The 13,981-nt window shown below is 45.8% G+C and overlaps 1 protein-coding gene across 3 annotated transcripts in view; it reads left to right on the top strand.

Moving 5' to 3' along the window:
* The first annotated feature begins 1,569 nt into the window (after positions 1 to 1,569).
* Znf536 (zinc finger protein 536) overlaps positions 1,570 to 13,981 on the top strand; it is a 307,321-nt gene continuing 294,909 nt past the window's right edge. For all 3 annotated transcript variants that reach the window (XM_090323078.1, XM_090323077.1, XM_090323079.1), the window contains exon 1: positions 1,570 to 1,695. The gene's annotated coding sequence lies outside the window, so the exon portion shown is untranslated. The remainder of the gene's footprint in view (positions 1,696 to 13,981) is intronic.

The raw sequence follows: 13,981 nt of genomic DNA, 5'->3' as shown, positions 1-13,981 counted from the left end.
CTTATTCTCCAAGTCTCAGAATGTTTCAGCTCAGTGGCCGGAACGTGGGGGCATTAATACATTATCATATGCGGGGTGGTCTGTACCCTGTGGACAAAAGGCTATTTAATACAATTTAATGTCATTCTGAGAAGAAGTGGAGAAATAAAGACGAGGAATAAAATGGCATCTGTGTGTTTCACAGTGCATTCATGCACAAACCCTCAGTTTAAGAGGTATGACATTTCTGCCAAGAAAAAGAATAAAACTAGGGCATATTTTTCTATATATGTATGAAACCTGTTTCCCCCCACTGCAGTTTTTTTTCTAAATGCTATTAAGTGATCGATTTACACGCCACATGATGATGTCATCCACACGGAGGGGACTGTGGGTGACAGCAAGTGACCTTGTTTCAAAAATCCTTGGAACCCTGTCAGCTTTGCTTCTAGTATATGGTTTCAAAGAATATACTTTTTGGGGGGGAGGGTAGGGACAATATCTAGTTACTGAGTAGTGAATTAATAGAGTTAAGGGGTTCGGGTGCAATTCACATATAGGTCAATTACATGTACCAACATCTGCTCTGTCACTGTCATTTGCATATAGCATTCATATGTTAATGATGTCTCTTTTTTACTCAAGTAATATATTTAAAAAAACACACAAGATTTGCATATCAGTTTGGATCAGTATATTACAAGCAATTTATCATTTTCTCTTTCTTGTTATGATTTTTTAAAAAAAGAACAATATCTTGAATGATGGCTGCTATATTTGAGGCCGGCTCTGATTTATACAAGGCACCCCTCAGTGGGGAAGCTTCCATTCAAAAGCTGCTTAAAGCCTTATAAATCAATAATGACACAGATGGACTGGTGATAATCTATTTAGAATGCCTGATAGCAAATATTGTTGTACAGATGATTAGAGTGGTAACCATTTTTTTTTAAGCAGAGAGACTTTCTTCCCTTTGGAAATGGCAAGTTTGAGCACAACAACAATACATATATACACACACACACACACCCTCACACACACACACACAAGTATTTGGACTTGGTGTCAGTCAAATCTTCTTGCAAGACTTAGTTTGGAAAAGAGGGAAGATAAATGTAGGGAGCCAGAACAAAGGAACTTCCCGCTTCTGCCAATATAATCATATCAGTCCCTGTGTCTTTAACAAACCAGAGCCTCTTAATGGAATTGTGTCTTCAGGTGTACATAGCATTAAAAGCTATTTCTCCTCTCTTCTTTGCCCCTGATCTAGCGCAAGCAGTGAGAAAATAAAGTAGAGGTTGTCAGAAGTGGCAGCTGCTTAGAATCCTGATAAATATAAGCTTTTATTGATCTGATGAAAATGAAAGATCCCAGTGCTAGGCAGTATTTAGCTTCTTGTCTACAGCGCGTCAAAGGTGGCCCTGCATGGGGATAGATTTCTGTTCTTATACGCGGGGATTTGATTTCATCTTTAACCTTTCTCCGTTGAATTTCCTTGACCTCCGTGTAGTGCTGTGATTTGGTGAATTTGTTACATTTCACTCTTACAGCGTTTCTTTCTCTTTTGTGATAGGAAATTGGGACCCCCCCCCCCAGCCCCACATCTCTTCTCTGGATCTTGCAGTGTATGGATCAACTGCTTTAAAAAATTTTTTCCTGGGGTACTTTGGCACCAGACTGACAGTCCTTCAACAAGAATGCAGTTAAGTTGCTAAGGTAAGTCTCACTCTATGAAAACCCTTTGGCCTGCATATGTTCTAGTTCCTTCTTCCACGTTGTTCTGACTTGAGATAAGATCACACAAGACCACTCGGGTCTACCCCTGCCCTAGCCAACTGCATCCTAGAAACTTTTACTGGGCTCATATCTTAATTCTTAACTTTGGACAAGTGATGCCTTCCAGAAATATCTTCCACCTGCACGGTTGACTATTAAATGGGGAGGAACAAAAAGATCCACTTTGTGGCTTAATTCCTTTCTCAAGTTTTCTTCTGGAATAAAGAAGAAGCTTCGCTTGGAAATAAAAAAAAAAATCTTGAGGTGCTGCTGGCATATTCTAGTTCCAAGAAAGTACTGCTGTTATTTTGAGTAGTTTTGAAACAAGCAAATCAAAGTGAAGATTTGAAATAGCTTTTTTTCCCCCTTTCTTTCTGAAAGCCTGAGCTGAAATCATAAATTATTCTGCACCATGATTCTTTCTGATAGTAAAAAGGAAAAAAAAAAAAGAAAGAAAGAAAAAAAAAAAACCATACCTCTTTGCCTGCCATTTCTGAAATGTGGAAAAGTTAAAAATAAAATGAAACATTTAAATCTTGGCTGTGGAGGACTTCAGCTAGACATCAAGGCCAGTCGATCGAGGCTTATATCAATTAGCCATCTACCGTGTGGATCTGAGAGTGGTTTATTAGCAGGTCACACAGGTCTTTTCAGGGTTCTGGTATTAAATATGTCAAGAGCTAGGTAAGATCCAAGGAATTACCATGGAATGGAAAGGAAGGGTCTGGGGCTTCCACGTTAAGGTCTGGGATATGACAGCCATCCTGCCTTGTGCGTTCTACTAGGAGAGAAATGTCTGCATTAAGAGGGTTTGGAATTCTTCCTTGATTCCTCCCCCTCCCCCTCCCCCACACTCCCTTATTTGAGTAAGAAGCATGTTGATTTCACACCATGGTGTTTTCCAGAAGCCTTTTTTTTTTTTTTGTGGGTGTATTCCTTTTTGTGTGTGTGTGTGTGTGTGGTGGGGGTAGGGGGAGAAAGGGATATATTCCATGTTAAGGAAAAGCAAATTTTAGCAGTCATGGGCTGTCCATTCAGGAGAGGTGACGGGCCTGCTGTGGCACCTGCAAGTATTGAGGGTGAGCCCCCAAATCTCCCAGCCTTTGGAGTTCCAGACTGAACCATTTGGCGCTGTTTCTCCCACTCACTTTAGTGAGCATATCGCAGACAGGGAGGATTTTTTTTTATCTTTTTTTTTTTTTGGTTCCATAGCTGTTTGGTTGGGAAAACAAGCCTGCAGTTGCCAGTAAGGTTTAGGATTTGCCTGCCAGATTAGGGAATGTCTGAGAAGACTATTTTCCCTCTTGGGAGGCAAAACACAGATGGGGGAGAGTTAAGAGTCTTACAATATTTAACTGCTACATTAATGGTAGAGATTCTGCTGCCTGGTGGCTCAGAGTATCTGAGCAAACGCCCTGCTCTTCCTATTGCCAAGGACTGGGCCTCAGGTACGGTAGGTAGGCCGGTGAGAACGGGCCTAGCTGGGAGAGGGTAAGGAGGGAGAGAGCATACAAGCTTGTTCTAGAACCTTCCATCCTCTGTACTTCCTCTTGAAGGCATTCCCCAGGACTCTAGAACAGATTGTGGTTCCTAGCTTTACTAGGTTTTCCAGCCAGCTATGCACATTTTTCAAAATGCTAGTTCTCCTGGGCTTGCTAGAAGGAACAATTAAGGCAGCTCCCTGCCCCCCTTTATTCATAGGGGATGGGTTCCAAGCCCTTTAGGGCTTCCTGAAAACTTCAATGGTATCCAGTCCTAGGCTTCTCCTGCCCATGCATATCTATGATGGAGTTTGGTGTCTGAATGAGGAACAGTAAAGAGACTCATAATAATAGCTAATAATAAAACAGAACTATCACAGCGATATATGGTAATAAGCATTATTCACAAATGCATTGTCCCTTTCTCAAAAGAATCGAGATAAATATTAATATTTGGGGACTTTGGCTGACCTCAGGTAGATGACATGGTGGAAAGTGAATTGTGGCTAAGGCAATTGATGCTTGTTGGGTAATGGGAGGGCAGAGAGATTGTCCTAGAAGGAAGAGGTCCACCTTGGGGTGATTGGGAGGTTCTGTAAATGGGGAGGTAGAGCTGGAAGTTTGTGTCTGAGAGCAAATCCACGTTTCCTGGTGACAGGAAAGGAGAAGGCCTCAGGGGGAGGATTATGTAGGTGGGTACTTCCTTCCCAGTCTCCTGATGTTTTTGTGGTCCCAGAACCTACTCTGGAATCCTGGAGCTGGACCCCTATTCTGGGTGTCCTGAACTCTGATAAGGCTGATTTCAAATAGGTCAAGAGTGGATTAATTCAGTCCCTGAGCCATTTCCCAGCTTTGTGGAATTAGCTGTGTGTATGTGGGGGGTGGGGGGTTACTAGTCCCATTCTCCATCCTCTCCATGTCTCATGGGTTGTTTTATTTTTTGTTTTGACTTAGGGAATTCATAAAATGCCACAACAGGCTAGGTGTAGTAGTATGTACCTGTCATCCCAGCTAGCTGTGAGGCTCAGATAAAGAGGGCAGCAAGTGGGGCCTGGAGTTTGGCCTAGTGGTAGAGTGCTTGCCTAGCATGCATGAAGACTCGGGTTCGATTCATTGGTACCACATACATAGAAAAAAGCCGGAAATGGTGCTGAGGCTCAAGCGGTAGAGCTCTAGCCTTGAGAAAAGTCCAAGGATAGTGCGCAGGCTCTGAGTTCAAGGCCCAGGACTGGCCAGAAAAAAAGGCAAACCAAAAAGAAACCCCCTAAAAACTAAGAACAATAAAGCAGTACAGACACAACTTGGGGTATCCATATTGCCAGCTTCATATACTCCCTACAAAGAAGTGGAAGCCACTCTTGGTGCCTGTCCTTACCACACCTCAGGAAGGGACTTCATGTCTCAGATGTCTCTCCAGAGTCCCTCTGCAAAGGCATAAGGCCCAGATTTCCAGACAGGCATAGTATTGAAAACCCACAGCTTTCTTCCATGTTTCAGGCACCTGCGTCCCTCTCTTGTTACAACCATGGTAGGCTAGATTCAGGGGTTTGAGCAAGGTGAATTTGGGGGACTCCTGCTTAGGCTCTGGCTGTCCCAAGGAAGCTCCATGACACTCCTGTCCCCATGAGAACTTTGGAGTCACCAGCCTTCCCGTGGCAGTCATTGCCTTAGTGAAAGGCTGCTGTGGAAATAAGCAGTAGAAAGAATAATTTCTTTGTGATGATGATGATAAACCCTTTTGATCTTCACCAAGGGATCTTGAAGCTCACATACACAAGAGTCCTTGTAAGCTCCTTTGCGGGCATGCAGTGAGGTAGGAATTGAAGGCTTATTTCTCAACTTTCCCATGGAGAAAAGAGCGAAGCAAAGGTAATCGGAACTCTAGCGGGCAGATGGAGGTAGAATCTGAAGACCCAGCATTCTCTAGGATGATGTTAATGAAGTCACACAAATCCCCTAGCAGGCAGATATTGTTGTTTCCTTCCATTTTCCGAAAGTGGAAACAGAGGTTGAAGAATGGATGGCCCACCACAGACAGATGGTATGTTAACATTTCCCATCACTGTGACAAAAGGCCTTGCATGAACAACTTTTAAAGGAGGATTTATTTTGATTCATGATTTCAGAGGGTTTAATCCATGGTCACTTGGCCACAATGCACTTGGGTAGAATGTCTGCTGTTCATCTCATGGCAGACAGGAAGGAGAAGGAGCGGGAGGGAGCAGGTGGGTAGGTACAGGATATCCCCAAGACCATACCCCAGTAACATACTTCCTCCAACTGGGCCCCTGTATCTTAAAGTTTCCATAACACCTGAAAATAGCACCCAATACGGGGAGCCCAGGTTTTGCACATAGCCTTTATGAAAGATTCAGATGTTAAAAGACGGCCGGGCCAAAGTCTGAGGGTGGGTCTTGTGGACTTTGTAACTTAGTCCCATCTAAGGACTGAAGGCAGCACTGATAGTCAAAATGACAGTCCCCTGAGAAGAGAGGTTTATATTACAGGGGGTAGGGGTGGAAAGTGGACAGAAGAGAGCCAATGGACAAGCAGGAAAATGTGCAGAGACTGTAAAGAAGATAGCCAGTGAATAAGCACAAATATGGGTGGGAAGTATACAGAAGAAAGCCAATGGACAAGCAGGAATATGGGCTGGGAGTATAAAGAAGATAGCCAATGGATAAGCAGCCAAATGGGTGGGGAAAGGGAGTTATATCTGGGTGGCCAGGAATGTCCTCCTCAGGAAAGGACATTAGACTCTGGACATGTCCAAAGGGCAAAGAAGAATCACCTGGGTGGGTGGAGGTCTGGCAAAAAAAAAATAAGAGACTAGGCCAGTGTCTACCAGAACATAGTAAGCTCTGTGGAATGATAGGATTGCTCAGAGAAGACCTGGCTTTGTAGGCCATGGCTAAAAGTTTTTAGATTTCTTTTACAGGTAGGTGTGTGGTGTGTGTGTGTGTGTGTGTGTGTGTGTGTGTGTGTGTGCCAATAGTGGGACTTGAACTCCAAGCCTAATATTATTGCTTAGCATTTTCTACTCAAGGTTGGTACTTTGCTACTTGAGCCACATTTCCACCTCTGGCTTTTTGCTGGTTTATTTTGAGGAAAGACTTTTGTTGTTGTTTTGTTTTGTTTTTGTCAGTCCTGGGGCTTGAACTCAGGGCCTGGGCACTGTCCTTGGATACTTTTTGTTCAAGGTTAGCACTCTGCCACTTGAGTCACAGTGCCACGTCTGGATATTTTTGCGTATGTGGTTCTGGGGAATTGAACCCAGGGCTTTGTGTATGTTACCACTAGGCCATCCTCCTGGCCCAGAGATAAGACTTTGAATGGTGATTTTCCTATTTCAGCCTCCTGACTAGCTAGGATGATAATCTCAAGCAACCAGCATCCAGGTTTGTTGTGGTTGTTTTGTTTATGTTTGTTTGCTTTGCAATGCTTAGGTTCAAGCCCAGGGCCTTAATCCATGCTCAAACACATATAATGATTCAGCTGTGTGCCAGCCCCTTCCTGTTTGTCTTGCTTGTAACCAACTGGGGCATCTGGAGAAACTTACCTTTCCCAGGCATGTCTCCTAGGTGCAAGAATTCTAGTAGCTTGGGTTGGGAGTGTGGCCTAGTAGTAGCATGCTTGCCTAGCATGCAAGAAGCCCTGGGTTTGATTCCCTCTGATCAGGGGTGCTCAGCCTAGCTGAATCCTGAGACAGAAGACAGGGTAGCAGAGACATCTCCCCCTCATTTCAGGTGAGGCTGAGTTATGTCGGGCCATGCTGATATACAGAAGTTGTTTAAGAATGCAGAGTCTTGGTCATTATTGCTTTGGCTTCTTTCCCTTGGGCTTCACAGGTGTAACGTCATGTGGGACTTTTTCTTCTGGAAGTACAGATCATGTGTAAGCCCAGAGGCTGGCAGAACTTTTATCATCAAAGCCCAGAGAAGACAGGGGATTTGTCTGGGCTCACATGGCAGAGCAGAACCAGAAGTCGCACTGGCCCCTTCATCATCTGAGCTCCATGAGCCAGCCTTTGAGTAGTCACAGATGATCTGGTGGGGGTGTGGGGGGGAATTCTCAACTGAAAGGTGGCACCCATTTGTGTGTGTGTGGAGGAGACTTGTGTTTTCATTTTTCACATTGGGGGTACATATGCTAAGAGTTTTGGAACTAGGGTATTAGCACTGAAGCAGCTCTGCCAGGGGAAGTTCAAGTTCAACCTGAGTGCATTTCCAGGGTGGAGACCCAGGCAGACCACGATTCTCTGTCACTGTGTGTCCCCGGCAGGAAAAGAAATCCAGGCACTTCTTCCTCTGACTGTTGGCAACCTATTTGAGTTTTCATGAGACTATTTGGCTGGACATGGTGGTATGCACCTGTAAACCCAGCTAGCTACTCAGGAGGGAGGAAGAGGTAAAAGAATTGCAATGCAAAGCAAGCCAGGGAGGAGGTGAATGTCCTATCTGAAAAATGTCGAAAGCAAGTAGGCTGGAGACATGGCTCAGTAGGTAGGAGTGCTTTTTTAACAAGCTTGATGTCCCAAGTTCAGACTCCAGGAGTAAGAAAACACCACAAAATTACCCTCTTGAAGGTGGGGGGGGGTTCCATGTTGGTCCCAGGCTAAGGTGTCAAGACAAGGAGGCCTTCGTGTCCTCCTGGTGTCCAGTTAAAGGGTCCAGGTTGGAGCTCAGATCACCTTGCACCTATTTCTGGCCCCCTGCTTCTTCCTGAGAAGGGCCCACCATCCTTTTCCTCCTCCTCTTCCTCTTGGATGAGGTTAGGGGTTCCAGAGAAGAGAGACTAGGAAGAAGGGAGAGGGGGAGAACCTACCACTGAGAGTTCCATCTGGGTATTGTGCCATCTGGTCCTTGGCTATTCAGGTATTTTGTCCATCCAGGTACTTGTACCATCTGATCCCTGGTCCATGCATGTACTTGGGCTGTTCAGATATTTGGGCCATCCAGGTACTAGGGCCAACTGGGTACTTGATCTGTTTGGGTTTTAGAGCCATTCAGGTATTTCGGCCATCTGGGCACTTGGGAAGGGCTATCACCTCCCTGTTCTCATGACTTCCTGTTGATCCATGGCACCATTCACTCCCCATCTTTCTCTCTCAGTTGCAGTCTCGTGCAACATGCAGTTTCTGTGTGTGTAATGTTATTTGTTTTTATTTCTGTAATCCCTTTATTGTTTGCACAACTGCTGTCAGACTGTTGCCTGAAAGTATCACAGGATAATTGCAGAATGCCTGCATAAGTAATTTCTTATGAAACCAGGCCTTGTCTGCATATAAAATTGTTGTGTGTGTGTGTGTGTGTGTGTGTGTGTGTGTGTGTGTGTGTGTGATTTCTTTCCATGGCTGCATCCATGGTCGTCACTGCATGGAAAGCTGTTCAGTGGGAATTTACCTTCCCCACGGGCCAGGATGGCAGGATCTGACATTTGGAAATAATGAAGTATTCCCACGATTCTTTTTCTCCCCTTTTCTTTCTTGCTTTTTTTCGGGGGGAGGGGCGGGTCTGTGAAGGCATATGACTTTTCCAGAAAATGAGAGTCTGGTGGGATCAGAAAATGCCTGGCCTTCCCCTGGTGGAGAGGTAGAGGGGTGGAGGGCTGGAGGCGATGGAGAATGGGGTGGGGGTAGAGGATGGAGGCTAGATGCTAGAGGGATAGATTATAGAAGAGTGGAGGCTGGAGGCTGGAAGAGGAAGATGGAGTGGAGGATGGAAGATGAACGATGGAAGATGGAGGAGTGAAAGATGGAGAGGTGAGGGGTGGAGGATGGAGGAGGAAAGATGAATGGATGGATGGAGGATGATGGCGGATGGAGATGGAGGGATGGAGGATGGAGGGGTGGATGGATCTGGAGACATGGACAATGGAGGGTCTCTGACCCCGGGGACTACCTCTGGAGAAGGCCCCGAGCTCCTCCCAGCTTGCCCCCCAGCATTTCTTCTTCGGAGGCTCTACATTTCTTTGCTCTTCATGGCACACAGGAGTGAAGAGAAATGTTTGATTCTCGAGTCTAACCCTGCTGTTATCCAAGTAACTTGCAGCTTATTAGCGACAAAGGACTTTTCTCCTCTCCGCTGCCCTGTTGGCGAGGGCTTCCTGAATTAAACCGCTGCTTCCTGTCCTTTATATGCATGGCCACATCTGGGTACCCCGCTCGCAGCCCCAACGCTTAATAACAATCACCTTCCCCTTCAGTCTCTCCTGATTGTTCCTAATTCACTCTGACAGATAGTGGCTGACAACTCGCCCGCGTTTCCCTCCCTCCGTGACCTGAAGTTACTCACGGCACTTACATAGTCTGTCATTTTTAATATTTGATTTCATTTTAAGTTATGTGTTTTACTGAGAAGATGAAACCGAAAGAAAAAAAAAAGCAGGGAAGAAAAGGGGGGGCCATAATAGAACGTAAATTTAACCCTTCTCACCATCCGGTCCCAGCCTACCTACCACACCCCACACTACCCCCTCCCTCAGTCACTGGGGGGCTGGGACTCTTGCTGGGTCTTTCTGGGGTGGCCACAGATGCAGTGTTGTCTCCTTCCATCTTGTCCCCCCCTCTCTCTCCTGCTTTCTTTTTCCTCCCCTCTTCTTTTCCCTTCCCCTCCTCTTCTTCCTTTCCCTCCCCTTCTCTTCTTTCCATCTTGTTCCTCCCCTCTTCCTCCTCTCCCCTCCCGTCCTGTCTCCTCTCCCTCCTGGCCCACTATCCATCCTTCCTTCCTTCCTTCCTTCCTTCCTTCCTTCCTTCCTTCCTCCCTCCCTCCCTCCCTCCCTTCCTTCTTTCCTTCCTTCCTTCCTTCCTTCCTTCCTTCCTTCCTTCCTTCCTTCCTTCCTTCCTTCCTTCCTTCCCCTCCCTCCCTCCCTTCTCTCTTTTCTTTCTTTCTCTTCCTTCCTTCCTTTCTCTTTTTCTCTCTCTTCCCTCCTTCCCTCCCTCCCTTCCCTCTTTTTCTCTTTCTCTTTGCTTCTTTCTCATTTTCTTTCTTTCTGGTTCCGAGAATTGAACCCAGGGCTTCGTACTTACAAAGTAGGCACTCTACCACTTGACTCATGCCTTCAGGTCCCTTTTAACCTTGATTGTTTTCAATGTCGGGTCTCCCTTTATGCCCAGGCTGGCCTGAGCCTTCTCCACGTTGATGAGGAGGTCAAGGTTGTCCTCCTTCACCCAGCTGTTGTGTTTCCCTTGTGGTTATGGTAACACATGCACACTCCCGTGCTTAGCAGTAAGTTCAGATGGGGGCCTTGTAAACTGGTCATGCCTGGCTGGCATCAAAGCACAATCTCCTCATGGCCGCTTCCCAAGGAGTTAGTAGTCTTGAGCCACTGTGTCGGTCTCTATTTTTTTTATTTGTTGTTGGGTTGGTCCTGGGGCTTGAACTCAGCACCTGGGCGCTGTTCCTGAGCTTTTTTTGGGTCAAGGTTTGTCAAGGCTCTGTCGCTTCAAGCTACAGTGCCATTTTCATTTCAGACATTTCTGCCTGAGCGGGCTTTGAACCATCCTCCTCAGATCTCAGATTCCTGAGTAGCTAGGATGACAGGCATGAACCACTGGCATCCAGCTCTAGTTAGTGTGTTTTACTGGTACGAAGTGTCATTATTATATTTTCATGTATGTGTGTGAAGTACTTTGACTGAATTTACCTCTCCTTTCGCCCGCCGTCTTCCTATCATTTACATCCCAGAGTACTCCCCCACATTTTATTTATACTCCTCTTTTTTTGGTCTTTATCTTGCTATACTGGTGTTTGAACTCAGGGCCTTCCTCTTCCTTGATGGCTTGCTTGGATGGTGTTTGAACCATGCCTCTAGCCTAGGCTTTTGCAGGATACTAGAAGATGAAGTTCTGAGGACTTTTCTGCTATGCTACTTTTAAGCCATGATTCTCCAGATCTCAAGCTTCTGAGCAGTTGCTATTATAGGCATGAGCCTATGGCACCAGGCCATCTATCTATCTATCTATCTATCTATCTATCTATCTATCTATCTATCTATCTATAAATCTATATCTATATCTATAAGTCTAGGTTCTGTGTATGAGAGGAGTCATATGCTATGGAATTTTTGCGATCTGGCTTATTTCCCTTAACCTGATGATTTCGAGTTCTATCCATTTTCCTGTAAATGGAGTAATTTCATTCTTTATGGCTGAATAATACTCCCTTTATGAATGAGTAGCACCCCATTCTCTTCATCCATTCATCAGCGATCCATTGACTTGACTGTTGTGACTTAATGGATATGTGGGGGTCTCCAGTGTCTGCGACATTCCTTGGAATGTTTGCCCTGGAACCGGATATTGGCAGGATCTTGTGGTGGCTGGGGTTGTAAGATTCTTCTCACCATGATCTCTTTGGATGCTTCTGTCTTGCCATCTATTTTGAAGAGTGTTGGTTTGGTTTTGAGGCATGCTGATTGAAATAAAGGGTGGGATGGAAGGGAGGCAGAGGCGAGTGCATACAGCCTGTTCCTTTTCTACATTGCACATGGGGCGAAGATCCGTGTAGAGGAAGGGGTTTGTCTGCTGGATACAAAAAATAAGGGGATTTCCCAAAGCATGGGCAGAAAAGTGCTCTTTCCCTCAAAACGTGTAACTTAGCCACGCATGGGTGGTTCACACCTATAATCCTGGGCTGAGATATGAGGATCACAGTTCAAAGCCAGCCTGGGCAGGAAAGTCCCTGAGACTGTTATCTCCAGTGAACCATAAAAAGCTGGAAGTGGAGATGTGGCTCAAGTGGTAGATCATCAACCTTGAGAGGAAAAGTCAAGTAAGAACTCAGGCATTGAGTTTGCTCCCAGGACTGGCACACACACACACACACACACACACACACACACACACAATCAGTTGTAAAAATAAGAGACTAAATTGTTAACCGATAACTGAGTCTAGTAATTGTGGCTTACCTGATGCTCGGTCCTTGCTCATTATTCATTTAAAGAAGTGTAACAACGTAGTTTGGGCTAGCCCTAGACAAAACGAATCCATGAGTGTCCATATCAGCCAGTGGTTGGGCACAGAGGTGTTTATCTGTAATCCCAGGTTGTAGTGCAAGGGCTGAGTGCACAAGTAGGAAAGATCCCAGCCTGCGCCCGTGTGAGCATAAAGTGAGATGCTCCCTCAAAACAAAGGAGCTGGAAGTGTTGTTCAAGTGATAGGGCGCCTGCCGAGCAAGTGCGAGATGCCGAGTTCAAACCTCTGTGCTGCCAAAAGTGAACTTATTTCCGAGAGAGATCCTGAATGCGGGAAGCGGGAAGACAGAGAGAGAGAGAGAGAGAGAGAGAGAGAGAGAGAGAGAGAGAGAGAGAGAGAGAGAGAGAGAGAGAGAGAGAGAGGCAGACAGACAGACACAGAGAGAGAGACAGACAGACAGAGACAGAGAGAAAGAGACACAGAGAGAGACAGAGACAGAGAGACCCTTGAACCCTTGGGCTTTTCACTCAGGGCTGGTTAGGGCTCTGTCACTTGAGCCATAGTTCTCCTTTTGGCTTTTTCAGGGGTTCATGAGAGATAAGAGTCATATGGACTTTCCTGTGTGGGTTGGCTTCCAACTAGGATTTTCCAATCTCAGCCTCCTGAGTAGCTGCGATGACAGCTACTTGAGCCACTTGTACCCAGCCCACTTTTCCTAAATAATGAGAATAAAGCGATTCTTGCCCTTTAGAAAACACAAAGCACACTTTTTGTTGCCAGGGGTCCTGTACATTCTTTTCTCCCCACACATGGACAATAGAAGATACTCTTTGCTTTTGTCCCCGGGGGCAATGAATGCCAGCATCCAGGGCAGGCCAAAAAACCCCAACCAAACAAACAAACAATGGAACAATCGAAAGAGCCATCACTTCCGCTTACGTGTCAATTGCAAGAGTGAGACGTTGCCTTGTTTCACTGAGCTCTGTGCCCCTGCAAGTGATGATGGGCCAGCATGTTGAAAGAGTACAGACCCCTGGTCACAGGGTTCAGGACCCCTGGCTTCTCAATTTGCTTCAATGAAATCCAACCCCCGGCCTGGTCACTGGCCATCTGAAATCAAGGCACAGTTTATGAAAGGAACACGCAATTATCTTGTTTATTCAGGGTATAAATAGAGTTCATGCATTTTAAAATTTTTCTTCCTGATAAGGATTTGTGCCAGCATTGCATCTTTAAATAATCAGCCTCTCTCTCTCTCTCTGTCTCTCTCTCTCTCTCTCTGTCTCTCTCTCTCTCTCTCTGTCTCTCTCTCTCTCTCTCTCTCTCCCACCCTCCCTCCTTCAATTCCTCCCTGTCCCTCTATCTCTATCACTCTTCCATCCTCTCTTCCTCTGCCCTCTCTGTCTTTTTCTGTCCTTCTCCTTCTTCTCTGCTTCCTTCACTCCCCTCTCTCCTTCTTCATCTTCTCTCCTCCCTACCTTCCTTCCATTTTTCCTCCTCTCCTCTTCCTTCCCCTTCCTTTCTAGTCTCATTCTCTTCTCTCCTTCCCTCCTTCCTTTATCTCTCCCCTCTTGCTCTCCTCTCCTTTCTCCTCCTCCTCCTTATCTCTCTCTCTCTTCCTTACCCCCACATAGTCTCTCTCTTTTCATTTTTTCTCACTTCTCCTTCCACTCTCCCTCATTTGTCTTTTACCCATCCCTCTCCCTCCTCTCTCTCCTTCATAAGGGGAGGGATCCCTGGGCTATTCTAGAAAAGTCTGGATCTTTCTGCCCAGTCCATCCTTTGACTCTTCCTTGTGGTTTCCTTCCTCTCCCCCACCCCCCACCCC

Source organism: Megascapheus bottae, chromosome 31 (assembly GCF_031878675.1).
Source record: "Megascapheus bottae isolate mThoBot1 chromosome 31, mThoBot2.hap1, whole genome shotgun sequence".
Lineage (NCBI taxonomy): Eukaryota > Metazoa > Chordata > Mammalia > Rodentia > Geomyidae > Megascapheus > Megascapheus bottae.
The sequence above is the reverse complement of the archived record's forward strand: the minus strand, read 5'-3'. Positions and strand labels throughout refer to the sequence as shown.